General features: G+C 44.7%; 1 protein-coding gene across 2 annotated transcripts in view; it reads left to right on the top strand.

Moving 5' to 3' along the window:
- Positions 1-1,563: 1,563 nt before the first annotated feature.
- sox13 (SRY-box transcription factor 13) overlaps positions 1,564-26,429 on the top strand; it is a 45,836-nt gene continuing 20,970 nt past the window's right edge. For both annotated transcript variants that reach the window (XM_076024419.1, XM_076024418.1), the window contains exon 1: positions 1,564-1,919. The gene's annotated coding sequence lies outside the window, so the exon portion shown is untranslated. The remainder of the gene's footprint in view (positions 1,920-26,429) is intronic.

Genomic DNA, 26,429 nt, shown 5'->3' with positions numbered 1-26,429 from the left:
CAACAATGGCTTCTAAAATGTGAGAGAGTGGCCAGAGCAGGAGCAGATGGATAGAGTGTTTTGGTGACCAACCTTATAGGAAAAAAAAACAAAACAAACAAAAAAAACAAAAAACAATACATATATATATATACTGTATCATCATGGGATATGTAGAAAACGTCTGCTTTAATGACAATTGAAAATGAACAAAATCATTACAACAAAATCTGTCTTTGAAACCCCACAGTATTTAGCTCTTTATTGAAATGACTTTTAAAAAACACTGAAAAGATGGATGAAATATTGTTATTTTATGACTTACTGACTGTTAATATACAGTATTTTATTTAAGTTCAGCAGGCTGGAATGAAAAGCTTAATAGGCCACATATGGCCCCCGGGCCGTGGTTTGCCCATGCCTGGGTTACGCTTTCAGACGAAGTAGCACACTTCTCTGAGTACTGCATGAAATAAAAAAAATACTTTAGGATAAAAAGTAAGGAAAGTTAAGTAAACAACAGTACTTCTTTAGCAACAACTCCTTTGCCAATGGAAGCCCCGTTGATTTACTTTTCAATATGAACTACATTTTTAAGAAACATTTGCATTTGTGGCCTGAACAGCAATGCTGAGCTGTGTGAGTTGCACACAAAATCATCAAATCTTCTCTGGCAATGCAACACAAGCTCAATTTACTACCGATTCCTTTGTGTTTGGGCCCTGCTATCAGTCATCCTGGAGATGATGCTGGTCCTTAGGCGTCACATAAATGCAGTTTTTTTTCTCACGGTTGGCTCTATTTTTTATTTTTTTATTTTTAATGTAGAACAACTGAAAAATGCTGTGATTTAAGATCGGACAAAAGCTTCATCACGTATCCGACGTCCTTGAAATTTGAAAGGATTTTAACGAGTTGACAGTGTTTTGTTTGTAGCTCCACCACGCTTACAGGTGCTTCCAATCAGGTTCTAATCGAGCAAGCGATCACCTGGTGGTACCAGAAGGTCAGCAGCAGCAGCAGCAGCAGCTGTCTGGTACTGTAAGAGGTGTTTAATAATAATAATAATAATAATAATAATAATAATAATAATAATAATAATCATGTGCCCGCTCATGACGGCCAATTAACACACACACACACACACACACACACACACACACACACACACACAAGTATTTTTTCAATCTCCGGATTCCCATCCAACAAACTCATGTTCTTTACAAATGTGGCACCATGCAAGACAGAAGAAGAATGAAGCAGCTTCCCATAGGTGAATTCCAGGAAACATTGTTGCAGCTGTGGTGGTTCAGCTGTAAAAAAAAAAAAAAAAAAAAAAAAAAAAAGTTTACATTTGAACAATATGTATGTATATCCTCCCTGGACTATGTGGAAGGATAAAGTGCCCGTGGTGACGAAACAGTGTTCTGTTTTTTGGTTTTGTTTTTTTTTTCTTCCACTGCCGCCACCTGGAAATCAGCCCTCTCCCTTTAAGTGGGAGGTTAGTGTGTGTGTGTGTGTGCGTGTGTGTGTGTAGGGAGAGAGAGAGAGAGAGAGAGTGAGAGAGAGAGAGAGAGAGATCAGTAAAAAGTCACCGGCACGCACTGAGTTGTTGAGCTCGTCGCTGCTGCTGAGTTCAGGGCCCGCTCCCCCGGAACGTTGACGTTCACTCCCGCGTGTCTGCGGACTCTCGCAGCCCGTCATCTCTCACCCCGAGGAGGAGAAGGGGGAGGAGGAGGAGGAGGAGGCGCAGCTCCCGGAGCGGAAGAAGAGCAGCGCGCCGAGCCCCGCACCGCCCCGCAAGAGAATTTTTTTTTTTTTTTTTTTTTTTAATGCGGTTTGGAAATAAACGTGACAGAGGACGGAAGTTTGTGTTTTTTTTTTGTTTGTTTTTTTTTGCTCGTGTTGGAGGAGCGGCAGCCGCGTGCGCATCGGAGCTGGTGAGTTGAATACACACGCTCGCTGTCCTCGCGCTCCTCAAAAGACACACACACACACACACACACACACACACACACACACAAACTTAAAGCTTCCAATGGTCCGCTCGCGCTGACACTCGTGGCAAGTGTTTCCCTCTCTCTCTCGCTCTCTCTTTTGTTACCTTGAAAACTTCCTCAATCAAACACCTTCGTCGGATTTTGAGAAACTTTCATCCACTTTCATGTGTTCCCTGCTGCGGAACGCAGAAAAACCGCATCGCCTCGTAGTCCGAAGTCCTGCACCTGGACACCGAGTATCCTGTCGTGTGTGTGTGTGTGTGTGTGTGTGTGTGTGTGTGTGTGTGTGTGTGTGTGTGTGTGTGTGTGCGCGCGCGCGCGCTGGGGGTAGATGGTGGTGATGATGATGATGAAGGTGTCAGCTGTGCCCAACAACTTTCACCAGTTGGTTTCAGATTCATCTATAAAGTCCACAGGAGCAACATAACAACAACAACAACAACAACAACAACAATGATAATAGAGCTAATAGAAAGTGAACGATGATGAAGGTGTCAGCCGCACGGTTGCCTTCAGGGGCATCAAGTTGAATGTTCTGTCCCCCGTTGTCGCTGGATTAACTGCCTTATTAATTGAAAGGCTCTGAGGTTGAAGGGAGGGGGGGGGTTGCTCTCTCGCTGTGCCAAAGGTTTTCGGGGAGTTTCTGAAAAAGATTTCAGGGGAAGTGGGGGACAAGAGTCTTCGCTCGAACGTGGGATTAAACATAGCTAGGGTGCGTTTGTTTTGGACACCCTGAGCGTTGTGTCGGTTGATGTTGCGGTGGTGGTGGTGGTGGTGCGAGCGGCGTTGCAGGCAGAGACAGGGACCTTTTTGGGGGGTGTTTTGGAGACTGTGAGACCTCCAAAACACCCTCACAAAAAAGGCTCAGGTGTTGCAGGTACGGCAACACTTAAGAAGACCCCCCCCCCCCCCCATGCCCCATTCCATCCCCCTGATGGGATGACCAGGTGAAGGAATTCCAAGGGGGGGCTTGAGGTGAGGAGTCCCGACAACAACCTGACTGACTGTTGCCACACACACACACACACACACACACACACACACACACACACAGACAAACTAACAAACACACACACATGCACACAGCTGTCCGTCAAGCAGGGCGTCCCAGGCTATTCTCTTTCTCTCTCTCTCGCTCTCATTTCTCCTTTTTTTGGCATTCAACTTCTATACATCCACTCGTCCTTTTCACTCTCTCTCTCTTCTCTGTCTTGACTTGTGCTGCATCTGTGTATCCTGTGACCCCCCCCCACACACACACCACCACCACCACCACACACACACACACACCCTGTCGTGCTCTTTGATTTTTTTTTGCACTTTGGAACTGGATGGACGAGTAGCAAAACAGCCCATCTGTCATCGCTGCTGTGTGTAAGTACGCAGGTCTCGGCCTTCTTCTTCTGTGAAACACACACACACACACACACACACACACACACACACACACACACACGCGCGCACACACATGTAATAATCTCAAGGAGTGGTTTGGCATTTCACCCTTCACCTCTCCAGAGCTTTTGTGGCTGCAGGTTAGTGGGTTCGCAGTCGGAGCCTCAGCTCTTCCTTCTCAGCTCTTCCTCCTCAGCTTCACTCAAAGCTGAACTGTTGACACATCCCAACGTTATTATGGCTGCGAGGCTTAATAGCTGCTTAACATGAAAGAAGCTCCAGCAAATATTTGAGCAAGATTGCCATTCGCAGTTTTTTTTTTAGAATATTTTAACATGTACAAACATTTCTCAGTTCTATACGGTTTGTCACTGCAAGTACTATAGCGTGTGTGTGTGTGTGTGTGTGTGTGTGTGTGTGTGTGTGTGTGTCAGTGTGAGATTGTGCACAATGTCCCTTGCATAGGAGATATCCGTAAGGGCATCAGAGAGCCGACAAAGGTTTTCTCCCCTTGTCTCCTCCTGACCTCCTGCTTCCTCTCGGTCATTGTTCCCTGAGTCCCATTGAAGCCGGAGTCCACAGAGATGCAGCACAATGGAGAAGAATGGTGTGTCTGTAGTCCGTCAGCGCAGTGTGAGGCCAAGCCAATCACACAGAACAATGCCAGGTTCTGGGAAGCATTATGATCCCTTTAAATGAACACCCCCCGCCCACCCACAACCCCCAATCCCCCATTTGAAGGAGTCAGAAGCACTGTGAACATGAAAAGACTCAGGTGGTCGACTGGTCGAGAAAACACGTTTTTTATCTGCGCGTCTCGTCTCTGACTGAAACTTTCCGGAGAGCATCGCACCCCCCCCCCCTCGGACCCCCCCAGCCCCTGTCCCCCCCCATCTCAGTCAGGGAGAGATTTCAGTGGCACTGAGTAGGTCAGGCAGCGTGGTTAATTGCTATTGTTAATTGAATTTTCCCCCAAAAAGTCATATTCATTTGTCCATTATTTCCCTAATAACCCCTAAAATTGCCCATTCAAGTGTTTGCTCCTGCCAAAAAAAAAAAAAAAAAGAAGACATTTCACCTTTTAATTACTCGCCACTTTGTGGAGTTCTGGCTCCGATAAGATTTTCCAAATGCACCTAACCATCCTAGTGTTACGGCCCCAAGAATTCTGCCCACTGGATGAATCAGCTGGAGATGCACTGTGAACAAATGTGTTTCTCCCTACTGCTACTGTGGCGTGGCAGGCGGCAGCGGCAGCAGCCAACGGCAGTCCAAACAGAAACATGAACACAAAGTTGTGCGAACATGACCAACAAGCCGTCGTCCTCTCTGCTCAAATGCACCAACATTTTCTGATTCCCCTTTGTCTCCTGAGAGCATGAGAGCCCGAGTCTGGGCTCTTATGGGCTCGCGTCAAACCGAGTTTGTGTAGCGACAAATGCAGACTGTAAGTTGTTCCAACACCTTTCCTGTTCCTCGGTTTTCCTCGCCGGACTGAGAGATTGAAATCTACTGTTTGTTGTGTAATTGTGGAAGCTGGGTGCTGTGATACACACGCTGTCACTCTGAGAAACACTAATCAGGGATGTTTACAGGACAGACACACCTCAACTATTTAGTTTGGGGAAAACTAATGTTTAAGACACTTGCATTGTTTTCCTATTTTTTTTTTTTTAAACCCGGGACGATTCATTGGTGATCCAACTTTGGCGACACCTGTCAGTTTTCATTGTGTGTGTGTCCTCACACACACACATGTATATACTGTATATGTATACATAGATATATATTTCGGGAGTCCCTGAAAGAGTTCGGGGGGGGGGGGGGGGGGGGGGTCGACCAGCGTGTGAAACAGGAGTCGTCGCTCGAACGTGGATGAAATAGTGAGGGTGCGTTTGTTTTGGAGACCCTGGGAGTTGTTGTGAGCACAGCGTGCAGGAGGGCAGCGACCAGTTTCGAGGCTGTTTGGAGGCTGTTTGGAGGCTGTGAGCCTCCCCCCAACCCATGTATATGTATATGCATATACACATACACTACCAGTCAAAACTTTCGACACACCCTATTAATTTAATGTCTTTTCCTTCATTCTCTTGACTACTGACTACTGCAGTTTCTCACTGAAGGAAATAACACACATGGAATTATGCAGGAAACAATAAAAGTGTAAAATAACTCAAACACGTTTTATGTTTAAATTCTTCAAAATAGCCACCTTTCATTAAAAAAAGCATATTTAGAGTTATTTATATTTACAGACATCTATTTGATGTCTTCAGTATCTATCTGCAGCGTGGATTAAAAAAAATGCATGAGGTGTGTCCAAACTTTTGACTATATAGATATGTATGTATGTATGTATATATATATATATCTATATATATATATAGATATGTATATATTCCTCCCGACATGAGCATGATGAGGAGCTGCTCTTCTTGATCGGGTTGTCAGGTGGAGACGTCCTCCTCCTCCTCCTCCTCCTCCTCCCCCTCCTCCTTGAAGGCACCGTCCACCTGTGGCCTCTGTAGGAAGAGGAGGGTGGAGATGGTGGTGGTGGTGGAGGTGAAGGGGGGGCGTAGAGCCAGTCTCATAGGTGCACACCCAGCTCGGTGCGAGTCTTTGGGGAGGAGTCCTACCCAGTGGAGTCTCCTCAGAGACAATATATACAGCAGCAGACACACAACCCCCGGCCTGCAGCCACGCACAACCTCAAGGTAAGACTGCAGGGCTTTTGCACGCACACAGATACACACACAGACACACACACACACATACACACAGACACGCACACACACACACACACACATCAACACTGTGAGAGGGAAACATGTCGTGGGCTGTTTGTTGACGTCACTATTATTTTTCCGACCTTTCACTTTTTTGCGTGTGAATAATGCAGCATCGGTGTGTGTGTGTGTTAAGGTTGTGTACAGGTTGCCTCCTCTTCCTTGAATGGCTCTTGAGTTGATTGAGTTCTCCTCTGGCCCCCAGCATGCACACACACACACACACACACACACACACACACACACACGCTCTCACATTCACTCTTGGTGTGTGTGTGTGTGTGTGTGTGTGTGTGTGTGAGTGTGTTTGCTTTGTGGTCAGCTGTGGCTTGAATGTGCACTCATGAGCTTGTAACAGCGTGCTAATAAGGCCGAGGCAAAGCCGGCGCTCTGCGACTCACCCACGGCTATTTATCAACAAGCTGTAGGCCGACGTGTCAACACAATAAAGTACGGAAGCATCCTTGAACAGCAGCTTTTCATTGGCAATCTTTTTTTTTCCAGGCCACATTCAAATACTTACTAATCCTTGTGGGTTTTTTTTTCCTTTTTTTTTTTTTTTTTTTTTTTTCTTAAAGAAAAAAATCTTTTTGTGTGTTCCTTTGCGAGCTTTCTGCCCAAATGCACGCAATATTCGCTCGGCACGCAATTCGAAAAGGAAAAAAGAAAAGCAAAGAAAAGCAAAGAAAGGATGCAGGCTCCTACAGGACGGAGGTGTGTTTTGTTAAATACGCAGCTGAAGAGGGAAGCTTTTGTTTGCGAGTTTGTTGGTGTGTTTCCAAAAGTTGTGGTGTTTGTCAAAGAGCCGTACCCACAGGTTTCCTTTTGTCTGCTTGCTGCTATTATGTCGTCACATAACGGCGCTTTATTGTTTGACGCACAAAGGCGTGAATGAGCAGGTTCTTGTATCACGCTTAATGTGTCAGCGCAAAAAAACTCTGTCATGTATCCCTCACAGGCAAAGAGATGAAAGTTTAGGTTGTTGGTTTTCTTTTTGCTTGTGTGCGTGTGCGTGTGCGTGTGTAAAAGCGGAGAGAGAGAAAGCTCATGTCAGGTTAGGACTAGAACTACGTTTACTCTCTCTTTTTGAAACTTAATTCTATGTAAACCAGCCCAAATTTGCATCGCAGGCAGAGGTGTGTTACAACAGGTCAACAGGATTTGTTGTGTCCAGTGTGAGTGTATATGAAGGTGATGATGGTCCAGCTGTTTATCTCTGTGCTAATTGCTAATTGATCGTTCACAAGTGACACTGTTGATGTCCAGATGGACACTTCCCTGTGTTGCTGCTGCTGCCGGCCGACAGCAGATATCTCAGTAAAGTTGGAAAGCCACAAGGTTTCGACTGCAAAGCTGATTTTTTTGTGCATCTTGTGCGTAGTGCATGGGGGGACTACTTTTCATCGCAGAGCATGATTTGCACTTCCTTCCAGGGTTAGAGAGATCTGACGAGGTGTGAGACTTCTTAATTGGCATATATGTATAGACATATCTATATATATATATATATATATATTAAGAAGTCTCACACCTCGTGAGACGTATATATATATATATATATATGTATATATATATATATATATATATATATATATATCTTATTAACCTCACCATCTTTTCTCTTTATCTTCAACTGCTCTTATCCAAACATGATGTACATGCAATTTTTTTTTTGTCACTCTTGTGCAGTCGCTCTCACATCCTGTGCAGTGATGCAGCAGGATTGTGTCTATTCACAAAGTCAAACGCGAGGGACTTGAACCTGCGACGCACTACAGTTCCTGCTGGTCTTCACAAAATTTCAGCTTTTCTTGTCGCACGCGACCAACTGGATGCTGTCGGCAAACTAAGCTCCTGGTCAAAATGATGACTATCTTTCTTTCTTGGATCCAAGGTGCATTTGAAAAATGGCTCCCTTAGTATATGAACATTATTCTCTTTGTGGACTTTTTTTTTTCCCCATTTTTGATGGTTATTAATTGTGAAGAGAAACAATCTTCATTTTTGTTTAATTATTTCTGAGAACATTTTATTTTAAAATCCCTACACTTTTATTGTTGTATTTTAAATTTAGACACAAGCTGATTGTGAATAAAGCCAAAACACTTTTGATTATACAGTGAAGTCTAGATTTCAAATTAAATGGGCCCCAATGAAGATAATGCCTTGATGTAAACATCATGCTTTGCATATGCCACATGCAAGGTATAAAGATAGAGTGAGACCACGCAAAATAGGAAACGTGCAAGTGCAAATAAAATGTTAATGTTTTCACACCACCCGTGACTACTGCAGTTATTTCAGTTTTGTATTTGTTATCTTAAGCTTGTATTTATTTAAAAGGCTACAATACAAATATAAATGTTAAGTTAGTCATCCAAAAAAGTTATGTTTCACTTTTTAGTAAAGGCATAACGGTCTTAAGAAAAAGTCTTACCTTTGCCTTGTTGGTGTGTTATCTTACTGTGAGTCGACGACTGTCTAATAAAACAGCCATAACCAAACCAGCAGAGAACTACACATGGTCGAAGGCACAGCTAAGAAACAAACAAAAACATCCTCAGCCTGAATCCAAATCAAACGCAAACACTCGACATGACATGGCGTCAATTTTCAACTTCAGGACCACCTTTGCATCAAACACTTCAAGTGCGAGCAGCAAAACGTGCGCGGCGTGAGAAGCAGGTGGCCGAGATGCGGCCGTGTGTTGGAATGCAGGGCTGTTGGTGAGCGCGGTTCCCCCCTACAGCCAGCTGGAAGAACCGCACGGTTCATCGAGAAGCATTGAGGAGGCACTTACCTGATTAAAGTTGAAGCAGTATGTTCATTTTCCCAGCGTGGAATTGACTCACTAGAATAATGAACGACAGATTAAAAAACATGAAGGATGCATAATAGTGTAAACTTTACTGTCAACTACAGATCAAGAACAGAGAGCTTAACTTCAAGTTACAAAACACTTTTTTCTTCTTTTTTTTCTTGATGCTATTGTGAAGCAGAGGCACTCAAATTAAAAGTGAAGTGAGAGTGTCCGCCACCGGCCTGGCTGGGGGGGTCTGCAGTTTGGATCCCCTGTTAACGGTCCCGTGTGTAAAGTTTGGCTCAATTTATCATTTTTGTATTGGTAAAAGCTCAACTTACTGCCCATAAATACATTAATAAAAGTGTATACTCGCAGTACAATAAAAGCCATTTGGTTTTCCTACCCTTAGAACGGTTCTCAAAAATATCCATAAAGCAATAAGGGTCTTGCTCAGGCATGGGCAAACTATGGCCCGGGGTCCCGTTCAACTTTTTAATCCAGCTAAATACCACGAGGCTCCAAAGACACCTATGTTGTTGTAACTTTGCGTTGGTTCATTTTCAGTTGACATTAAAGCACATGTTACACATACCATGATATATTATTCTTTCCTCCCCCCGCTCCGGCCCTTTAGTTAAATTTTACAACCCATTGTGCATCCCCCCCCCCCCCCCCACTCCCCGGTCTTGCTCCTAGTTAGCTGCCATCTTGCGCCGCCATTTTTTTTTTTAACAAAGCCCGTCTGACAGTGACCTCAAGAGGAAACGCGCTTCCTTAAAAAATTTGACACACTGGACCTTCAAACTGCGGCTGGTGGCTCACACAAGACTGTATGAGCTGCTTCTCTTAGAGCTTCAACCTGTTGCTCCTCCTGTTCTCAAAGTTGTTGAAGAAATTGGGCAACAGGTATCAATAAAGGGTGACGGTTCTAAAAAAAAACAAAAAAAAACCCCGCTCAACCCGGTGGGGGGAGGGGGGGACCTTGTTCTCTTCCCGCCTGTTGCCTGCCGTTGCAACAGGAGGCTGAGAGAGAGTGCGCGGCTGTCGTGCCATTCACTGCTTTGTCACAGTGAGTCTATTGAAAGCAGATTAAAGTCCTTCTCCTCTGCCTCTTCTTGCTGTCAACTCGGCGCGTTGCCTTCAGGAGCCGCTCGCCTTGCAGATTGTTTTCAGGTGACGTCACGCGGCTCAGACGGAGGATCGCAGCTCGCTGAGGATGTCGTGTAGAAAAAAAAATGCTGACGGTTTCACCAAGTTCACGCTTGCTCCGGTCGTTCACGCCGAGAGACAGAAAAGCGGCTGTTTGAGAGTTCGAAACGTTGTTGTTTTTCCACAAAGTTGTGGGGAGGCGTCTGCAGCCACCGCTTCAACGGCGGGATGCTAGCTAGCGAGCTAACTGGGTTCTTTAACAGAAACGTCTTTGCTGTTGTCACCTGCATGGACGAGATCGGCAGACGAAGCCTGACGGCGCATCATCTTCACCGTGGTGGTGGTGGTGGTCGAACATGCAGACATGACCTCCTGCTTATTGAAGCTGGTTAAGGTCCAATAGCAGCGAGTTGTCCGGAGCGAGAACACACACTTACACACACTTACACACACTTACACACACACACACGCCGGAGACCTCCTGCCGTCTCTCAGTGCCGGAACAGAGAGACTCCCTCTGCAAAAAAAAAATAAAAAAAATCACCTGTTGTGCTCCTTTAGTGCTCAAGAGGCGTTTCCATAGTAACGCCTCAGAGGCCCCCCCCCCACCCCCACTCCTCCCCACCCGCCCCTCTCCGTTCTATAAGACCCTCAGCAAACATGGACCCCCCCACCCCCACACACACCACCACTACCACCATTACAAACTCCATATAAAATACACTCCTTGCATGCACTTGCACACACACACACACACACACACACACTCATATATGTTTGTGCACACACGCAGGAGGCACTCAAGGAGCAGCAGTGAATGGAGAGAGGATATAAAGTGTGCCGGTGCTAAAGGAGAGTGAGAGAGAGAGAGAGCGCATTGTGAAGAGTCGGGCCTCCTTTGTTTGAACTAGCCTGAAGGGAGGGGGCCAAGGGGTGGAAGGGTGGGTGGGGGGGGGGGCTTTGTGGCCAAAGGCAGACAAAAAAAGTGGCCTTCGTACACATCCTTTCTTCCCTTTTCTCTTGTTCTGTCTCTTCATTGGGACATTTTTTTTTTTTTGTCCTCTTCCTCCGTCTCACCGCCGTTACTTTCATAAATGCCACAGTAGCCTTTCGCTCCGGACGCCACAATGGGCGACCTGTTTCCGAGAGAGAGAGAGAGAGAGAGAGAGAGAGAGAGAGAGAGAGAGAGAGAGAGAGAGAGAGAGAGAGAGCTGGGGGAGCGAAAGAGAGAAAGAGGGATGGCTGCCTTTTAACCTGTGCCTCTGAAAAGCATGGGAATAAAGCAGCCGTGTCTGAAGCCGCAACGCTGTTCTTCTTTTCTTCTCTTCTCTTCTCTCTGCGCGTCATCTTTGTGAAGGGCGCCGTTGTGTCATCATCAGGCTATTTATACATCTTATTTAGAGAAAAGGAGCGGGGCGGACCATGAAGTGTCTGTGTGTGTGTGTGTGTGTGTGTGTGTGTGTCTGTGGGGGCGGGGGGGGGGGGAGGGGTCGAGGAGGGGTTAGGATGAGGCGCAGCTGACATGTTAACCTGAAACTGCAATTTCTGCTAATGCATCTTGTGTGGAAATAAAGTCATGTGAGGTTAGCACTGCCTGCTCTGAACTGAACCGCAGCAGAGAGAGAGCGAGAGAGCGAGAGAGCGAGAGAGAGATTCTGAGAAAAATTGGAAAATCAAAATCAGCAATCTTCTAGTCAGTGCCAGTCACCAACGTTTTAACATGTCATGACATGTAGCCTTCGCATGTTTAAAATCATTGCTAGATTATGTCATTTAGATCAAACTGCCACAGGCCCCGTTAAAAACAACCAGCAACCGCTTGACTTAGTTACGTGCTGTCCATCAATATCAGTGCAAGTAAACTGCAGTTTACGCTCGTGGTTGTTCTTATCCTTTCTGCAAGAACAAGACACTTCTTCTTCAGCGCCTTCTACTCATTGATTACTTGCCTTGGCGCGCAATCATAGCCTCGCTGTCGTAAAATATCGGCAATATTTTTGTAAATGACGGTGTCTTGCACGGCCCCAGGTACCTAGCGCTGAACCCCCTCTTCTCCACAGATGGCGAGAAGCTCACGGGTTTTGCTGCTCTGCCAGTGCTGCAACATGATGCTGAACAAATCCAGTCTCCAATGCAAACACCTTTGCTTTTGGTACGTGTTATACGCTGCGACTGGCGCGACATTTATGATGTGGCGTACATAACGGTCAACGTCTTCACGTAAGTTAGCGTGGTGACGCGGGTCGGGCTTTCCCACTGCAAGCCGATCGGAGCGGAGCCGAATAAAGCCGGTTTCAACCGGGGTCGCTTGCTGGGTTGTTTGACGCGGGTCGGTGAGCCTTTCCCACCGCCACCAAATGCCGATTGTTAAGCGGGTTTAAAAGGGTTTTTTGGCCAGTGGGGAAGGGGCTCAAGTGAGAGCAGGGTTCAGGCTACATAGCATATCGACGAAAGTCTACTGTTGCGTAATGGTGGAGGGTCAGGGAATACTTTGGCCATACTTTCGATGAACGATTATGTGATTTCTTTGGTTTTTGAAGCTCAGAGGAATCACAGAAGTCACTTGCGCTACTACTGCTACACGCTGCTGCCATTTTTTTTTTTTTGTCTGTTTGTTTTGGTCCGACGTGCCGACGCGAATCCAGCTCTGACGCCTCCCACAGCACGTTGGTGCTGCTCTTGTATGCAAAGAAAACAAAGGACAATTTCCATGTCATCGGTGGGTTTATTCTCGTATCAGGATCTTTGTGCCGCTGCTATATTACATGGCACCGTTCTTTCTCTAATATCCGTGTCCACTTTTTCAATTTTTCTATTTTAGATTCTCCCTACACAGCACTCAATAGTTCCCCTCAGACACAGTCATCACAAGATGCCCTCACACTGATGCACTGATTTTGCTTCATTTTTATTTTTTGATTACAGCGGAAGAAGTGCAGCGTCTCAGGCACACCTAGTTCATAAAACAAAATAAAAGTGTATAGAAAGTGACATGAGGCTCTTTTTCTGACAGTCTCCTGATGAACAAGGATTTTGTGCGACAGCCAATCAGTACGACCGTTATATGAAAAATGTAAGCTTTTTGTTGACGTGCTTGCCAAGTATAAATAGTGTGCCACTCTTTGAAAACCATGTGCTTTGTTCACATGGTGTTAGGGTTGTGGGTTTGATGTCCTTTTTGTTCCCCTTCTTCATCTTGTTTGCTGCTTCAAGTCACACCGCGTCTGTGGCGTCCCTGTGTCACTGAGACAACTTGTCTGTTGTTCCTCGTCCCGGTGACGTACCGCTGACAGCCTGAACCTTTAAGTGCTGCATTGTAGATGGTTTAGCAGCTGAAGTGCGCTCACACCTGTTGTTGACTGATGCAGATGAGGCTCCTTCAAAGCTTCGCAGACAAAGAGCTTTCACCATAAAAGTTTCTGTCAGCCGCCAGATGAACCGTGTGCTTTTACCATGAGCAGGAAAGGAAACAAAAACTTGCAAAAGAAATGTCTTGAGGCTGCATGTGCGATAATAATAGAAAAAAAATGGATGGAAGGGTGGATTTATTCTATTTTTTTTAATCTGTTCACTATGATATAATGACAGGCTCAAAATGTATTTTTTTAAAATGATTTATTTCGTTGACATGCAGTTAGCTATTTTAGTCGCGTGAGCGTGGTCTAAGGTTCGATTCCCAGCCAAGTCAGACCTACAATCCAGTCTCTAATTGTGAAAATATGTTTTAAAAACAAAAAAAAAGACTTCCTGTCATGACGGAGAAAACATGCATCAAGGTCAAGTTCAAGTCTTCTCCCGACTTGTTGGTGCAGCCCTGCTTTAAACACATCCCTTTTGTAAATCCCTGTCAACCGTTCTGTGCCTCCCGTGTATCCAAGGGCAGGTTACCTGCTCCGCACTTGAGTGTGCTGTGGCAGATGCTTGAAGTCTGAGGGAACTTCCGAGGAATCAAAGAGAACAGAGCAGCTGACATAATGATGTAGCAGTTGGCAGTGCCTCTCTCAGAGACTCTGGAGTCGGCAAGCACAAAAAAAAAAAAAAAACAGACTCTCTGACTCGCTAGCTAGCGCTAATCACAAAAGTGGTTCCCTTCACTCAGTTCATGTAAATATTCATTATTCAACCAACTTAAAAAAAAAAATGGGGGGTGGCGACAATCACTGACATCATACAGCCAACCAGAAATGCCCCCCCACCCACCCAGTTCTTTTTGAACATCTATATCTTGAAAGAAGGGGCTGGTTCTTTTCCTCAACCACAGAAGAAATTGCTGCAGCTTAGAAGGAACTTTATCACGACAAACCTATCAGATCTCCAGATGACACAGTGGTGTTGATTTGGTATTCTTTTGAAGGTCAGCTTATGCAAGACGAGAGCTTTCACATGATGCACAATGTGATCACATCACTTACCAAGAAACGGAACAAAACGTACATTAAAACAGACCATTCTGAATTCGAGGATCCCGTCTATCGTGGCTTTGCGTGACAGTTTTTTTTGTTCTAACAATGAAGTCGGACAGGTTGAAGTGTCAGGTTCACCCTGTTGGCGACGTGAGAAAGTAGAACCCGTAGTTCTGAAAAACGTCAGTGTCCGGAGGGCACTGACATATCACTAATGTGACGAGCTCTCAAAGGAGGTTCAACCTGCTACTAGCAAGAATATCGCAGAATACAGTAGATTTAGACGGCTCCTCTTTCACAATGGGAACCTCTTATTCGACCAAAGTTGCTCTTTTGGATGATGAAACCTCTGAACAGCACAACGAAAAAGAAAAATGAAATGAATAAATGAGCCAACGTGTTCCAAACAAATTTATTTATTTATTGAACTATACTGGCCTGGCATACTAACAGATTGAAGTAAAAAAAAAACACAGTTATTCCAGACCAAATATTTGAAGTTTAAATGTGCAATCACTGAAGGTTTGTGCACATTTCTTAAAAGAAGTAAATATTTGCATGATCCAACAAGGCTTCAAATAAAGGGCAAAAAATAATGCTTGATTTGAAAAGGACATCTCAAAACTCAAACATCTCAAAAGGACTTTAGCTTAAAAAAGAAGAAATGACTGATCATAAAGCGCAGTGGAAAGATAGCGCAGACCAGGGGTGGGCAAACTTTTTGACTGGTTGGCCACAATGGGTTCTAAGATTTGGCAAGCGAGGCCAATCAAATGATCAAATGAAAATGAACAAAAGCTGAGTTCCAACAAAATCTGTGTGTTTGAAGCCCAATGGTATTTAGCTCTTTATTGAAATGACTCACTGAAAAATAAAAGAAATATTGCTATTTTATGACTTACTTAATATTAACAATCACTTCTTAAAGTTCGGCGGGCCGGATTAAAAAGCTTTAATGGGCCGCAAATGGCTCGTGGGCCATAGTTTGCCCAGGCCTGGCGTAGACGGTGGATGCGTGAAATGTCTCGCACGTAGCCTGCGTTAGCAGTGCAAAGGCACTTGAGTGTTTCTGCAGATGTGTCTTTTTTTTGGATGGGAGTCAACAGGAACTCCTGAGGATCTTCCACTCGACTTTTCCACACACTTGAATCCGTTGGGTGTTGTGCGGTCGGACATTAATTCCAGCCCACAACTCGGTGGTCTTGCGCACTTTGGGAGTTGCTGGTTGTTGTTGTTGTTGTTGTTGTTGTTGTTGTTGTTGCTGTTGTTGTTCTGGGACCGTAGTGTCTTGAGAATCACACACACACACACACGAGGTAATGTCAGCTCACTCAGACAGGCTGTCTCAAGTTAGTTTGCCAGCTGAAGTCGGTGCGGATCACACGCTGGACAAACGGTGTGTGATCGATAAATTGTGTCAGTGTTCAACTTGATACCGGAGGAAATGGGGAGTAAAAAAAAATGCAATCTGGCAGTTCCCAGAACTCTTTCATTTGTTGGATGAACTGGAATAGATCAACAACCCCCAACCACCTTATCACCCACACACACACACACACACACACACGCAAACATGGAACAAGATAAAGAATATTGATTTTTTTTTTAAAAAAGAAACAGGAACTGAGTGTGTGCTCTTGATGAGCTTATATTTTGGGACTCTGCTCTATGTGGTGCACCATCCTTCACATCAAAAGGCCAGAAGAACTGGAGAGGTGAGGGGAAGAAAAGGAAAAGAGAAGAGGGCAAAGCTTTTGTGTCCTCAGTCCTGAGAGCTTTAGTCTCTAATGAGGCCCGGTCAGCAATTCAAGGCAGCTTTCTGTGTGTGTGTGTGTGTGTGTGTGTGTGTGTGTGTGTGTGTGTGTGTGTGTGTGTGTGTGTACACTGTAGCATCTCCCCTATAATAATAGTAGAAAACACAAAGAAAACAAAAAGTCAGCACCTCAAATATACAATTTTGTTTGTTTATTTTATAGCTACAATTCAGCTATTAGCGCCATCAGCTTTGCACTCTTTCGTCGGCACTATGTACAATGGGGAGATGCACTGTTGGAGAAAATTCACTGCATTACAGGTGAGGGACCCAGACATGAAATCTGCTTTAAGAAATGAAGATTTTTAAGTTTAGTTTAGTTTTTTATGACTTGTAGCTCACATGATGATTGATTCTGAGTGGCATGGTCATAATTGCTGAACTCATTAACGTCCTGTAATTTTGTGCCTGCCTGTTGTCATCAATTCTATTAATCATTTTCTTCTTATCGATGAAACGATGGAATAAGCAAATGAAAAAAAAAAAGCGAAAATGCTCCATTTGAAAGGTGAAAAAGTGCAATATAATCATATATCGCATTGCGCTAATAATACTGCAACTGGTGACCTAAATATTCTGGTGAGTGATCGTGCAACCAGTGCGGTGAAGATTCCCGGCTGTCTTATTCACTCGTAGTCCACGTGTTGGCCCTTAAAACTTGAAATCCTCACAATCTCCAGGGAATCAGCAGCAGGCTTTTTTTCCCAGCAGCACAGTTTCTTCCAGTAGGAAATGTGTTGTCACTTCCCCTCTTACTGTATCTGGATGGTAACGCTGAGGGATGCTGGGAAAAATCAGCCGTTCTTGATATAGACATCAGTTTTATTTTGGGACTATTAAATGCAGTGGAAATTCTCCCCCGTCACCCCGTGGCCTTTTGTCTTCCTTTCACGTGTCAAGTGTTATGACCTATGACACCTGCTGTAGCACAAAAGAGACGACAGATCACGCTGATGATACATCTATTTAACGGTCAAAACACACCCCCCATTCTTCGGCAGCAGAGACTCCAACCCTCCGAACGCTGCTTTCACACCTAAGCTCGCTGAAACAGTCTTTGGACGGAGCCGCCGACTGGCTGGGTGGAGCAAAGAATGAGCCACATGCAGACGTTTGTGTTTGTACATGCAGTCGCTCCAAACACAAGCGGGATCATTCTGAGAATTTGAAAGCTGTCAGGTCACATGACCACATAACTAACAGGCTTAAGATATTATTCTAAAATCATTATACAGTATCAGCATTATCGTTGTTACAAAACATATATACATATTGTTATAGTATTTGATGAGTAATCTGTGACTGCCACCAACCTCAACAACCTTAATTATTTTCCACGCCTGCCCACGGACTCATGTCCCACCTGCTCGTGAGATCGGAGCCATTGTTGCAACAGCAACTGCCGCGTGCAAAACTGTGCAAACGGAGGTGGCATCGTGACGATGACGCAGCTGGAGCCAGAGCCAGGAGAAACAGGGAAATGTTGGTTTATAAGAAGCCAAGGTTATTTGAGGCAACCAGAAACAAGTTGGAAGACCCCTCACACCCACATCGTCTCAGACACTCCTGATGAAGTGATAAGAGGACTGAAGTATTTTTCGAAATGTATTTTTCTACCTGACATTTTTCTGATTGGGTTTTTTATTTATTTATTTTTTTACTTACTTACTTGATTACTTTCCAAGTTAAGATTACTTGAGCTCCTCTTCCTGGGAGCAGAGTGTCTTCAGAGTCCCTGACCTGGAATGGGCTCTCCACCCTTTTCCAGCTGAGAGTCAGAGTGGGGTGTCAAACTAAAATACACAGTGGGGACAAAATTTCAACTTTGGACAAAGTTGTGGGCCAACATTGATATTTGTTGAATTTTTTTTTTTTGATCCAGATGTAACGGTGAACCTTTTTATATAACCTCAAACAAGTTTTGCTTCAACCTTAATATGGATTTGGCAAAGCTTAACACTATAAAATAAATGACTTAATATTGTACTTTGTATTTCAAATTGTAAAACTCATCGAAATCGAAAAAAATGAAAAATCTTTTGGCTCTTTTTTGTTTGCAGCCTTCCAAATTAAACTTGTGCTGTATAATACCGACGGGCCAGTGCAATACAATTACACTGCAAGGCCAAATTTGGCCCGCGGGCCAGATTTTGACACCTATGGGCCAGACCATCGCATCGAGAGTTGGTTCCACGAGAAGCAGTGTGGTTTTACTAACAATAAGCTAATGAGCTTAATGATTCCGTGCAATATACAATGATGACCTTCGGTAAAAGGCTGTGAAATACCTTTTTTCTTCTTGATGAATCGCAACAAGATTTAAAAACCTGTGAAAGCAGCGAGGCGAACTCGTGCCATTTCCCTTCCAAAGGTTCTTGCCACAAGCGTGGAAGCGAGGCCCTGTGGGCAGACACACACTAGCCGCCACTGATCACTGGATTATTCCTTTATCCTAAAGTAAACAGAGCTCGCCGTGTGAAACATTCACCAAACATTTATTTTTGTGTCGCTTTGTGCTTGTTACAACGGCACTGACGAGCAGACTGCAAAGGTCTAAGCTTGTCTCAGTGTATTCAGCCTGTAAATGTTGTCTTTTCTTTCTTTTTTATAAATCTTTCTTCATCCAGTCTCGGTAAAAAAAAATCTGTGCAAATTTGCAGTGTAGTTTCTCAACTATCTCAAACTTCTCAACTTTCTCACATCTATCTATCTATCTATCTATCTATCTATCCAATCATCTATCTATCTATCTATCTATCTATCTACAGGTCCTACCCGAAAAATTAGAATATCAAGTAAAAGGTGTTTTATTTTGCCAATTTAACATAAAAGATGAAACCAACAAATTTTATTGAGCCATTACACGCAAATTGACATCTCAAGCAGTTCCTTGTTGTAACTTTGCTGATTAAGATTTTCAGCTTATTAAAACCACAAACCCACAAACTAATTTTCTGAGTTTTTGAATTTGAGTTTTTTTTTTTAAGCTGCAAGACCTGAACAGCAAAATCCAAAGAAATAAAAACTTGAAATATATTGATTTGCATATTATTCGTTTATATAATATGTCAAATTCACCTTTTAAGTTGAATTGCAGAAATACAGCAACCTTTTCAGGATATTCTAATTTTCTGGGTCGTACCTGTATTTATATATCTATCTAAACACTTTTCATGAGCTTTCAGTCTACGCCAGATGCCTTCCAAACTCCCTCGGTGCATTTGCGCAAGAAACCCAAGTTGTCAGTCACAGGGCAGACAATGGCAGTGTTTTTATTTGTTTTATGGCTAAGTAAACCTGTTTGGAGAGTGTCAAACGCATCATCCTTGCTGAGAGTCAGGCTCCAGGCGCTCTCATTATCAAGGGAATTCTTCTATTCCGCCTGTGGTCGGAAAGCGAGCAGAGAGCTGTGCAAACTCAACAAGTTGTCTTCCGGAACAATAAAAAAGAGTAACAGCCAGAGAATGGACAAAAAGACAATAAAAGGAAAGAAGAAGACAAGCCAGGGTGAACAAGAGGAGGAATTTGTATTGCCGGCAAACCCCCCGGGACATGCAGGGGAAGGGCCAGGGCCGGGGGGGGAGGGAGGAGGAGGGGTGGGGTTTGTTGGCTTTGACGTGTGACAACTTGTTAGGTAACTGAAGCTTTTGTGAAAAGTGATTACGTGTCATGGGAAAAGCAACGTTTGAACGCTGCGGGCACTCAAAGACGAGGACTTAATGATGGCTGGGTGGGGCCAGAGCCTCCTGGCTCCGCCCAGCGTTGCCTCCTCTGCCCACATCCTCAGCTGCGACCGTGGTAGCTCAGACCAACACATCAACAGACAAACGGTGAGCTGCAAAGGGGCTCTCAGTTGAACCGTTGCAAGTCTTGGGCCTTTTTTCTCAATGCAGCAGGTCAAACACACAACAGAGCAGAGGTCTTGTACTTGTCGGGAAGCAGTTGTGTATCTGCTTTACCGGCTGTTTTGCAGTTCTTGTACTCACCTCCTGTTGATAATGATCCAGTTTGATTCACACCACCTGCAGTCCAAGTATGTAAATATCCTGCAATACGATCTTCTTCTACCAGCCGCTTTGACTGGGAGGTTTAGTGTGTAGCAGCTTGTGGCAGCTGCTGCTACTGCTGCTGCTACTACTGCTGCTGCTGCTGCTGCTGCTGCTGCTGCTACTACTGCTGCTGCTGCTGCTGCTACTACTGCTGCTGCTGCTGCTACTGCTGCTGCTACTGCTGCTGCTACTGCTGCTGCTACTGCTGCTGCTACTGCTGCTGCTACTGCTGCTGCTGCTGCTACTACTGCTGCTGCTGCTGCTGCTGCTGCTGCTGCTACTGCAATGAGGTTTTTGCATTGTGGCCAACTATTAATCTCAGGCTAGAAAAGTAATTTCTAGCCTTGGACGAGCGGAATAAAGGAGACATGCAGGCCGTTCTCTCACGACATGTTTGATTAGTTGGTACAACTTTCTGACATTGGACCTTTCAGATTCAATTTACCGTCTTAAAAAAAGACAACTCGACTGGTGCACTTTCCAGAAGAAGCCCTGATGAGTTCAGGTACAAAGCAAGGCTAAAAAAGCATTTTACATTTAGATTCAGAGTTCTGTGCCATTCCTTGTACTTATTTGCACCCCCCCCCCCCCCCCGACGACCCCACCCGCGATTGTAAGATTGTGAAGGTGACAACCAGAGCACAAACTGTTCCCATCAACATTTTAAAACTTGATCTGTAACTATTTTCAGTGTGAGAAAATAATTGCTCTCGTCTGCAGTGATACTGCTCTCATATCCTTTGGTTACTTTGTTCTCCGTTGTCTTCAGCTGCTGCTCTGTGGTCTGTCTGTATTGTCATTTCACAGCAGCATGTGGCGAGCCACTATAAAAGCTCCTCTTAGAAGAAGAAGAAGAAGAAAAAAAACAAAAAAAAAACAGGCCTTGCTCGGATAACCTTGCGGGGAGGGGAGGGAGGGGGGGAGGCAGCAGGGCTGTGGTGCTATTCAAATCTTGCAACATAAATACACATGCACACTTGCGTCCCTCATGCATGCAGCACACATGTGGCTCAGGGTTCCATTATTAGTGCGCTGAGCTGGAGCGAGGCCAACTTGTTTGAGTGTTTAAGTAGACGCGGGAGGCGATGCTGTTCCTCCGGTGAGACACTGAAAGCCATTGTCTCCTAAAGCCTTTTGTGCCTCTAAGACACGGGCCGCGCTCGCACACATTCCTGCCTGTCAGCAGGCAGATTCTGCACATAGCTGGCCAGCAAGGTGACACACAGTGGCGTGTCAGAGCCAACTGGGGCTACGTCTGAAGGTCCAGCCGCGGGGTCTCGAGCAGGACAGCCAAGGGAGAACGAGGAATAACTTTCATCGTGGGACAAAAACTCCAGACACCTCTGCCTCCCAACCACCTACCCACCCCATCCAACCAACCACTGTGGTGCATCGTAGGGTGCAAAGTGATCCACGGTTCAGTCATCACTCCTGATTCAAGGAGAGAGTCGGGCAACGTGAGATCTTTTGAGAACTTTCCGACACTCTTGGTGCCGCTAATGACGTCATCGCAGGATCAAAATACATTGGCAGGCGGTTATGAAGAAGTTCATCAATAGATGTCGTACATCAATTTATACTTACACAGCCAGCCCAAAAAATAATGAAGACACTCCCCGGGAAAAGAAAAAGTTGCGTAAAAATTGAATTTGTGTAAAAGCTTCTATGCGTTTAGATACACTGTGTGCTGTTGTACCATGTTTTCAGCAACAAGTGTTGAGGTGAGAAACGTTACCTCAGCAGTAGTTAGCCAGACACATCAATGTCTGGAAGCCAAGGACCACCACTTTGAGCGCCTCTTGTCACGGTAGAGGTCAAAGGTCACTTGTATTCATCTTGTGATGTCGCAATAAATTTGGTATTGAAATATTTAGGCAAGTTTTTCTTTTCCTGATGCATGATGGGACATATAGCTGGGTTGGCGGCCATCGGTTGTGGACTGCAGAGTGAATACCGGCGTTCACTCCGGATTCAGACAGCACTACAGGATTGCGTATACCATTTATATAGTGACTATATTGTGACAGTAGGGGGCAATGTAGGACGCAGCCTCTGTTTACATTCATGCCCAAACAATTTGGCCCATGTGACAGACAAGAAGACCTTCAACATAGGACAACAGGAACACCTGAGTTTAGCTGTTGGCCTTGGGGGAGTTTGAGTCTCCCAGGTTTCTCTGGCTCCCAGCCGACAAACTTGATGTTACATGATGTTAGGTAGCTAATTTGTGTGATTCAGACGTCATACATGCACCGCAGACACAAGGCTCCTGCAAGTTTACAGCATTGGCAGAGAGACAGCGCTCTGTTGGGAAACACAGCGGCTTTGGCAGAACAACGTCAGTTGTTTTTGTGTTTCTTGTTGCTGAGATGCAGTGTCCCAAACTCCATAAATCATGAAGATGACTCACTGCACAAAGGATTAACTCACTCACTTCACTTGAGACTAAAGGCTAAAAATGACATTATGTAAATGTTTTTTAAAAAAGGGGGTGGGGATTCAAAATTGTAAGAATGGAGCGGGGGGTTTTACTACAGTGTTTTAAATGAGTAATTTTCTCGGGTACTGTTGACTCACACTAAAACAACAACAAAAAAAAAAAACTCTTTAAACAACGTTATGCTGAACGGACTGTGTAGGAATGAAGTGTTTGTCTTGGCAGTAGAAATGTGTGCTACGTCTTTCATCAAGGAGGATTCTCTGTTCTTAAAACTAAGCAACGAGCTCAGTCCACATCCTGTGCAAACATCGGTATTCACTATATAATCCACTCAATGTATCCCACAATGCATCGCTAACAGTTGTGTACAACTGAAAAGGCAAGTGTCATTACTAATCAATCACTATTACTTAATTACTAATACATTTATTCCCACCTGCCCACGAGACGTTTTAGCTTTTCGCTATCTGAGCTATCAAAGCTTCAATGCAACTTGGTGAAGTCACAGTAACACATTCACATACGTGATTAGCTCTGATTACAGAAAACACTCGACAACGTCATCTGTGAGGAAGGACTAGTGATTGGCGACGCACACTTCCCGTATTAGTCAAAGCTGAAAAACTTGAGAGCAGAGGAACTAAGGGCGAAAGAAAATAGCTGTTTACGTAGCCACGCTTCCTACTTAGCCTAGCGATGAAAAGAATCCCATTTTTTTTCTGTGTGAGAGAAATACATCTTGTTCAAGCCCTAAGCCCCCGCCCAAACCCACCACCCCACTCTGCGCTGCGCGCAACAAAGACCTACACGTACAACTGCGTCTCTAATCGGGGGGGGGGTTAACTCGTATTGAATTGTGAGAGGTTTCACTCCTTTTTTTTTCTTTCTTTTCTGTTCAGTGTGTGTCACGTGTACCCCGAGCTGCATCACCTTCCGCGGCGAAGGTCTCTGAGAGCTGAAATAACCACAGAGGTTTAGCTTTTGTTGGGAAACTTTGACTTCAGATCACTTGGCATTTTTAAGTATGACTTTTGCTTTGTTTGTTTTTTCTTTTTAAAAAATAATCGATCTATCCGTCTTGTCAGACACACGCACACTCAGTATGTAGACCAGGCATGGGCAAACTAGGGCCTAGGAGGGCCAGCTACTCAATCCGGCCCGCCGAACTTGAAGAAATGAAATTAATAGTCAGCAGGTCATGAAATAGCTGTATTTCCTCCTTTTTTCAGTGTTTTAAGAGTCATTTCAATAAAGAGCTAAATACCATGGGCCTTCAAAAACACATATGTTGTTGTCACTTTGCTTTGGTTCATTTTCAATTGACATTAAAGCGCGTTTTCTATACATCCCGTGATATATTTTACCTCCTTTGAGGTGGGTCATCAAAACACTTCATCCATCTGCTTCTGCTCAGGCTCCTCTGTGATATTTTAGAACCCATTGTGGCCCCACCAGTCAAAAAGTTCACCCCCCCCCCCTCCCGATGTAGACGGTGGTCCTGGGGGCCTTGGACCCTGGCAGACAGGTGGCTTTGTCCCACCATCACACTCCATGCAGGCTGTGCAGTGGACTGGGGGGTCTCCAATGCTGCTTTTTCCACAGAACGATGGCGCTCCAGCATTTTTTTTTTGTTTTTTTTTCACTCTGTTCCCGAGTTGGTCGGCACATTCCGCTGGCATTGTTATCCGGCCTGTTTCCTGCGGCCGGCGGCTTTTGTCCGCCTCTCCCTCATTGTCCCGGCTTCCTTTGTTCCCCAATTCTCAACAATGGCTTTTTTTCTCTCTCCGTCTCTTAATATATATTTGCACTTTTTTGCCCTTGTGTGTGTTCTGTTTGTTTTGTTCTGCTGTCTGCCGTGTTTTTTTTCCTCTTGCTGCAGAGCCCTGAACAAAACAAAAAAGCACCGGCACGCACGGACACGCACGCACTCACACACACACACACACACACACACACACACAGGTTGCTGCTATGTTCAAGTTCACTTTGGTTCAGACCTCTCTCACTCAACCTGTCCTCTCTCTTTCTGTGTTCTATTATTCACTATGACATGCACACACTTGACAATGCCAACGGGGTGTGACTTAAGGTGGCGGTGAAACAAGCAGCGACAATGACCGACTGACTTGGCCGAAGTCTGAAGCTGCTGAACTTTCTTATCTGTCACAGTATTGTCGAGTCCCAGCAGCTCAGTTGTCTTCATTCCCGACTAAGACCTTGGAATTAAGAGATGTTCCCTCAAAACTTCTCTGCCTTGTTGCGCTGAAAGCTGATACTTTATTCTCTTATCTTTACCATTTAAAGGCTGCCGCGTTCCACACTGAGTGAGTCAGTGAGTGAGTGAGTGGTAGGCGGTGCTGAACAAATTTGCAGGCAACCTGTCATAAAAACGACAAGTGAAACATTTTAGAACTGTTTTGTTTTGTTTTGTTTTGTTTTTTCAGAAACTCGAGATTCTAATGTTATTTATTTAACAGACAGTAAATCAAAGCAAAACACTCAACAGACCTTTGGTATTCATTCATTCATCGAGAGTAACATTCAACTCCAAAAGTTGGATGTTCAGGAATTCAAACAATGACTGTAATTTATAAACGAATAAACTAATAACTATAATTTGACATCTTTGACATCAGAAAAAGAAAGACAGTGCGTATCCATCCATCCATCCATCCATCCATATTCTTCCGCTTATCCATAGTCAGGTCACAGGGGCAACAGTCTCAGTAGAGACACCCAGACTTCCCTGGCCCCAGTCACCGAGAGACGTAGTCCCTCCAGCGTGTCCTGGGTCTTCCTTGGGTGTCTCCTTCCAGTGGGACATGCCCAGAACATCTTTCCAGGAGGCATCTGAAACAGAGGCCCGAGCCTCCTCAGCTGGCTCCTCTCCATGTGGAGGAGCAGCAACAATACTCCAAGCTCTTCCTGGGTACTGAGATTCTCACCCTGTCCCTAAGGGTGACCCAACTCCTCACCCTGTCCCTAAGGGTGACCCAACTCCTCACCCTGTCCCTAAGGGTGACCCAACTCCTCACCCTGTCCCTAAGGGTGACCCAGCTCCTCACCCTGACCCTAAGGGTGCCCTAGTCCAGCCATTCAGCCACTCATTCAGGCCGCTTGTATCCACAATCTCTTTCTTTTGGTCATCACCCAAAGCTCATGACCATAGGTGAGGGTAGGAACGTAGATCGACCAGTAAATCCAGAGCTTCCCCTTTCGGCTCAGCTCTTTCTTCACCACGACAGATCGATACAATGACTGCATCACTGCTACGCTGCGCCAATCTGCCTGTCGATCTCACAATAGCTGCATATAATATCTTGTTTTAATGCATTTTGATAAAGACTCCAATGCAGATGAAATGTGAAGTAAATAGGGGTAGGTTTAAATATGTTTTGTATTTCTTCCTACTCCTTTTCGAGCATATTTACGTTTCTGGATCTTTGCCTTGTTTGAGTATTAGGCTTGTGTTTTTTTATCTTATTTTATTTATTATGCTTTTTGTTGAACTGATTTAGAACTTGCGTTTTTTATGCTCGAATAAAGTTTTCAATTCAATTCAACCTCCAGTTCAACATGCACTGGGACCCCTTTCTACTAAATGCTAACATG

This window comes from Nelusetta ayraudi, unplaced genomic scaffold, assembly GCF_046127955.1.
Source record: "Nelusetta ayraudi isolate G7.1 ecotype Tasmania unplaced genomic scaffold, CSIRO-AGI_Nayr_v1 ptg000017l, whole genome shotgun sequence".
Lineage (NCBI taxonomy): Eukaryota > Metazoa > Chordata > Actinopteri > Tetraodontiformes > Monacanthidae > Nelusetta > Nelusetta ayraudi.
This window is presented reverse-complemented; position numbering and strand designations above follow the sequence as displayed.